Genomic DNA, 7,119 nt, shown 5'->3' on the forward strand with positions numbered 1-7,119 from the left:
ATACTTTCGCATTCTTCACATACTTGTTGGACGGATCCTGGGTTTTTTCTGGTTTGGATCACGTAGTAATGTGGGACCACACTGAAACAATCAATTAAACCAGGTCATGATAAATATTTTAGAGGATGACGCATGTTAGGTCTGAGTTAGGTCTAGGATTTGCCCTCGTCAGGCTCATACTTTCGCATATTTCTCAAACTTCATGGCTAGATCCTGGGCTATTTCTGGATTGGATCACGTAGTAATGTGGTACCACACTGAAACAGTCAATTAAACCTGGTTTCGTTCAATATTTTAGAGGATAATTCATGTTATGTCTAGGTTAGGTCTGGGATTTGCTCTCATCAGGTTCATTCCTTCGCATACTTCTCATACTTAATGGCTAGATCCTGGGCTTTTTCTGGATTGCATCACGTAGTAATGAAGTACAACACTGAAACAGTCAATTAAACCTGGTTTCCATCAATATTTTAGAGGACAACGCATGTTAGGTCTAGGTAAGGCCTGGGATTTGCCCTCATCAGGGTCATACTTTCGCCGTTTTAACATACATGTTGACCTGATCGAGGGTTCTTAATGCTTTGGATCACGTAGTAAAGTGGTACCACACCGAAACAGTCCATTAAACCTGGTTTGGATCAATATTTTAGAGGATAACGCATGTTAGGTCTAGGTTAGCCCTGGGATTTTCACTCATCAGACTCATACTTTCGCATTCTTCACATACTTGTTGAACGGATCCTGGGTTTTTTCTGGTTTGGTTCACGTAGTAATGTGGTACCACACTGAAACATTCAATTAAACCTGGTCTTGATAAATATTTTAGAGGATAACGCATGTTAGGTTTGGGTTAGGTCTAGGATTTGTCCTCATCAGGCTCATACATTCGCATATTTCTCATACTTCATGGCTAGATCCTGGGCTGTTTCTGGATTGTATCACGTAGTAATGTGGTACCACGCTGAAACAGTCAATTAAACCTGTTTTCGATCAATATTTTAGAGGATAACGCATGTTAGGTCTAGGTTAGGCCTGGGATTTTCGCTCATCAGACTCATACTTTCGCATTCTTCACATACTTGTTGGACGGATCCTGGGTTTTTTCTGGTTTGGATCACGTAGTAATGTGGGACCACACTGAAACAATCAATTAAACCAGGTCATGATAAATATTTTAGAGGATGACGCATGTTAGGTCTGAGTTAGGTCTAGGATTTGCCCTCGTCAGGCTCATACTTTCGCATATTTCTCATACTTCATGGCTAGATCCTGGGCTATTTCTGGATTGGATCACGTAGTAATGTGGTACCACACTGAAACAGTCAATTAAACCTGGTTTCGATGAATATTTTAGAGGATAACGCAAGTTAGGTCTGGGATAGGTCTGGGATTTGCCCTCATCAGGCTGATACTTTCGCGTTTTTCACATACTTGTTGAACTGATCCTGGGTTTTTTCTGGTGTGGATCACGTAGCAATGTGGTACCACACTGAAACAGTCAATTAAACCTGGTCTTGATAAATATTATAGAGGATAACGCATGTTAGGTCTGGGATAGGTCTAGATTTGCCCTCATGAGACTCATACTTTCGCACACTTCACATACTCGTTGAACAGATCCTGGGTTATTTTCTGGTTTGGATCACATAGTAATGTGGTACCACACTGAAACAGTCGATTAAACCAGGTTTCGATCAATATTTTTGAGGATAACGCATGTTAGGTCTAGGTTAGGATCGGGATTTTCACACAGCAGACTCATACTTTCGCATTCTTCACATACTTGTTGAGCGGATCCTGGGTTTTTTCAGGTTTGGATCACGTAGTAATGTCGGACCACACTGAAACAATCAATTAAACCCGGTCTTGATAAATATTTTAGAGGATAACGCAAGCTAGGTCTGGGTTAGGTCTAGGATTTGCCCTCGTCAGGCTCATACTTTCGCAGTTTTAACATACATGTTGACGTGATCGAGGGTTTTTTCTGTTTTTTGATCACGTAGTAAAGTGGTACCACACTGAAACAGTCCATTAAACCTGGTTTGGATCAATATTTTAGAGGATAACGCATGTTAGGTCTAGGTTAACCCTGGGAATTTCACTCATCGATCTCATACTTTCGCATTCTTCACATACTTGTTGAACGGATCCTGGGTTTTTTCTGGTTTGGTTCACGTAGTAATGTGGTACCACACTGAAACAATCAATTAAACCAGGTCATGATAAATATTTTAGAGGATGACGCATGTTAGGTCTGAGTTAGGTCTAGGATTTGCCCTCGTCAGGCCCATACTTTCGCATATTTCTCATACTTCATGGCTAGATCCTGGGCTATTTCTGGATTGGATCACGTAGTAATGTGGTACCACACTGAAACAGTCAATTAAACCTGGCTTCGTTCAATATTTTAGAGGATAATTCATGTTATGTCTAGGTTAGGTCTGGGATTTGCTCTCATCAGGTTCATTCTTTCGCATACTTCTCATACTTAATGGCTAGATCCTGGGCTTTTTCTGGATTGCATCACGTAGTAATGAAGTACAACACTGAAACAGTCAATTAAACCTGGTTTCCATCAATATTTTAGAGGACAACGCATGTTAGGTCTAGGTAAGGCCTGGGATTTGCCCTCATCAGGGTCATACTTTCGCAGTTTTAACATACATGTTGACCTGATCGAGGGTTCTTAATGCTTTGGATCACGTAGTAAAGTGGTACCACACCGAAACAGTCCATTAAACCTGGTTTGGATCAATATTTTAGAGGATAACGCATGTTAGGTCTAGGTTAGCCCTGGGATTTTCACTCATCAGACTCATACTTTCGCATTCTTCACATACTTGTTGAACGGATCCTGGGTTTTTTCTGGTTTGGTTCACGTAGTAATATGGTACCACACTGAAACATTCAATTAAACCTGGTCTTGATAAATATTTTAGAGGATAACGCATGTTAGGTTTGGGTTAGGTCTAGGATTTGTCCTCATCAGGCTCATACATTCGCATATTTCTCATACTTCATGGCTAGATCCTGGGCTATTTCTGGATTGGATCACGTAGTAATGTGGTACCACACTGAAACAGTCAATTAAACCTGGTTTCGATTAATATTTTAGAGGATAACGCAAGTTAGGTCTGGGATAGGTCTGGGATTTGCCCTCATCAGGCTGATACTTTCGCGATTTTCACATACTTGTTGAACTGATCCTGGGTTTTTTCTGGTTTGGATCACGTAGCAATGTGGTACCACACTGAAACAGTCAATTAAACCTGGTCTTGATAAATATTATAGAGGATAACGCATGTTAGGTCTGGGATAGGTCTAGGATAGCCCTCATGAGACTCATACTTTCGCACACTTCACATACTCGTTGAACAGATCCTGGGTTATTTTCTGGTTTGGATCACATAGTAATGTGGTACCACACTGAAACAGTCGATTAAACCAGGTTTCGATCAATATTTTTGAGGATAACGCATGTTAGGTCTATGTTAGGATCGGGATTTTCACTCAGCAGACTCATACTTTCGCATTCTTCACATACTTGTTGAGCGGATCCTGGGTTTTTTCAGGTTTGGATCACGTAGTAATGTCGGACGACACTGAAACAATCAATTAAACCCGGTCTTGATAAATATTTTAGAGGATAACGCAAGCTTGGTCTGGGTTAGGTCTAGGATTTGCCCTCGTCAGGCTCATACTTTCGCAGTTTTAACATACATGTTGACGTGATCGAGGGTTTTTTCTGTTTTTTGATCACGTAGTAAAGTGGTACCACACTGAAACAGTCCATTAAACCTGGTTTGGATCAATATTTTAGAGGATAACGCATGTTAGGTCTAGGTTAACCCTGGGAATTTCACTCATCGATCTCATACTTTCGCATTCTTCACATACTTGTTGAACGGATCCTGGGTTTTTTCTGGTTTGGTTCACGTAGTAATGTGGTACCACACTGGAACATTCAATTAAACCTGGTCTTGATAAATATTTTAGAGGATAACGCATGTTAGGTTTGTGTTAGGTCTAGGATTTGCCCTCATCTGGCTCATACTTTCGCATATTTCTCATTGTTTAAATATCGCATTAATTCGAGGTATTTGAACATAACATAAAATTCGTTAAACAGTGTTGATTTCGAGGTACGTAACCGACCAGAGGACTCTCGGTCGCGGCGTCCGTTACGCGACACAATATAGACTAGAAAAACCATAATTTTCGGGTTTTTTTTCTGAAAGTCACGCGATCGACCAAGTAACGTACGAGTTCGAACAATTAGTTCAACGTACGAGTACAGAGAAAAGGTACGTTTACAAGTTAGAAAAAGACGGACGAAAGACACGGCGACAGCGCCGCGTGTCGGAGGATTCCCCCTCTCACGCGTAACTTTTGGCAGCTCGTGCTCGTCCGTCACTCTTAATCAGGATCCTGCCTTGAGCACATCGGTAAACGATCACGCTCCGCAGAATTCCCAAAATCTCCGAATCGCTTCGAGTTATTCGAGCTTTCGTTGAGGAAACATTTTGTGACACATCGGCTGATTCTATCGCAGATTCGAAAGTTCGAGTTATTCGAACTTTCGTTAAGCGGACAAGCGACGTATAGCCGTAGCTTTACTGGTTAGATTGCGTAAGCAAATTCATACCAGTAACCTACGTGTAATTCCGTTTGTCGAATCAGCTAGTTAATCGATTCGGTCGTGAGTACGACCCGGTTAAAAGACTGCGGGAAACTCGTTGATATCATCGAGTTCCCGAATTTTCCACGTATTGCTGCAAACAGCGGTCGTGCGAGAGGCATCGAGATTAAAACTCGATCCTCCCTTGATTTTCGAACGGTCTTGCTCCCACCTATAGGGGCCTTCGTGGCGTGTATACCCTGAGTGGACTTGCCGTCTTCCAGTCGGAGCTTGGGACGAGTTATTCCAAGCCCAGCTTCCGGCGACCTGCTAGAGCGCTGTTCACTGACCGCCAGTCCTGTACGGCTACTGTGCGTAGAACGCGACTCACAAAGCGCCGTGGTGTGATAGTCTCAACGTAAGTCGTCAAATACGCCGTTGAAAGACTGCACCACACTGTGTTCCGTACGCACATACGAAGACGGTAAGGGACCGAGGACTGGGTGACGGTTGGAGCCTTACAACCTCCCTCTATTCACCCTCTCCTGCGACAATCAAGAGTTGCAGTCGTCAAAGTAATGAGATTAAATCTCACTAGATAACGGGACGTTTTTAAATTCGGCCGCCTCTTAATTACCCGAGACCGGAGAAAACTCTCCGCTCTCTTAAGGCTGCGGAGGAAGCTGGATACAAACCCCGATCTCGTAACAATAACAGAGCGATTCCCGATTTAAAGGGAACGCTCACATATACAGTCCACTCGCTTAGCTGCGTATCGCGGCGGCTGAGATTCCCGCTCCTGAGTGCGACAAGCACAAACCAGGAGCGTGCAGAAAAGAGTAAGACACACAACGTGACTAACGTTGTCAGGTATTTAACGCCTAAATTCGTCTCTCTCTTTCTATTCCATAACAGCGCGACGCGAGCCATCAGACCGATCGACGCGAGGGTTTTTCTAGACGTCAGCCAGACGTCTGAGTTTTTTCCCCAATTTCTTCTATCGTCTGTATTTAAGAGTCAAATTTAACGAAATAAACGGCTTAGTCGCATAAGGCGATCAAGCGAAAATAAAATTATAATTGTACCGCTTATTTTCCGTCTGTTCTTTCCCTCGAGATCCGGACCCCCGTTAGGCGAGGTATTTTCAAACCTCCTCCCCCTAACACTCATACTTCACGGCTAGATCCTGGGCTATTTCTGGATTGGATCACATAGTAATGTGGTACCACACTGAAACAGTCAATTAAACCTGGTTTCGATCAATATTTTTGAGGATAACGCATGTTAGGTCTAGGTTAGGCCTAGGATTTTCACTCATCAGGCTCATACTTTCGCGTTTTTCACATACTTGTTGAACAGATCCTGGGTTTTTTCCGGTTTGGGTCACGTAGTAGTGTGGTACCACACTGAAACAGTCAATTAAACCTGGTTTCGATCAATATTTTTGAGGATAACGCATGTTAGGTCTAGGTTAGGCCTAGGATTTTCACTCATCAGACTCATACTTTCGCATTCTTCACATACTTGTTGGACGGATCCTGGGTTTTTTCTGGTTTGGATCACGTAGTAATGTGGGACCACACTGAAACAATCAATTAAACCAGGTCATGATAAATATTTTAGAGGATGACGCATGTTAGGTCTGAGTTAGGTCTAGGATTTGCCCTCGTCAGGCTCATACTTTCGCATATTTCTCAAACTTCATGGCTAGATCCTGGGCTATTTCTGGATTGGATCACGTAGTAATGTGGTACCACACTGAAACAGTCAATTAAACCTGGTTTCGTTCAATATTTTAGAGGATAATTCATGTTATGTCTAGGTTAGGTCTGGGATTTGCTCTCATCAGGTTCATTCCTTCGCATACTTCTCATACTTAATGGCTAGATCCTGGGCTTTTTCTGGATTGCATCACGTAGTAATGAAGTACAACACTGAAACAGTCAATTAAACCTGGTTTCCATCAATATTTTAGAGGACAACGCATGTTAGGTCTAGGTAAGGCCTGGGATTTGCCCTCATCAGGGTCATACTTTCGCCGTTTTAACATACATGTTGACCTGATCGAGGGTTCTTAATGCTTTGGATCACGTAGTAAAGTGGTACCACACCGAAACAGTCCATTAAACCTGGTTTGGATCAATATTTTAGAGGATAACGCATGTTAGGTCTAGGTTAGCCCTGGGATTTTCACTCATCAGACTCATACTTTCGCATTCTTCACATACTTGTTGAACGGATCCTGGGTTTTTTCTGGTTTGGTTCACGTAGTAATGTGGTACCACACTGAAACATTCAATTAAACCTGGTCTTGATAAATATTTTAGAGGATAACGCATGTTAGGTTTGGGTTAGGTCTAGGATTTGTCCTCATCAGGCTCATACATTCGCATATTTCTCATACTTCATGGCTAGATCCTGGGCTGTTTCTGGATTGTATCACGTAGTAATGTGGTACCACGCTGAAACAGTCAATTAAACCTGTTTTCGATCAATATTTT

The sequence above is a fragment of the Colletes latitarsis genome, unplaced genomic scaffold (assembly GCF_051014445.1).
Source record: "Colletes latitarsis isolate SP2378_abdomen unplaced genomic scaffold, iyColLati1 scaffold0002, whole genome shotgun sequence".
In the NCBI taxonomy this organism is placed as follows: domain Eukaryota; kingdom Metazoa; phylum Arthropoda; class Insecta; order Hymenoptera; family Colletidae; genus Colletes; species Colletes latitarsis.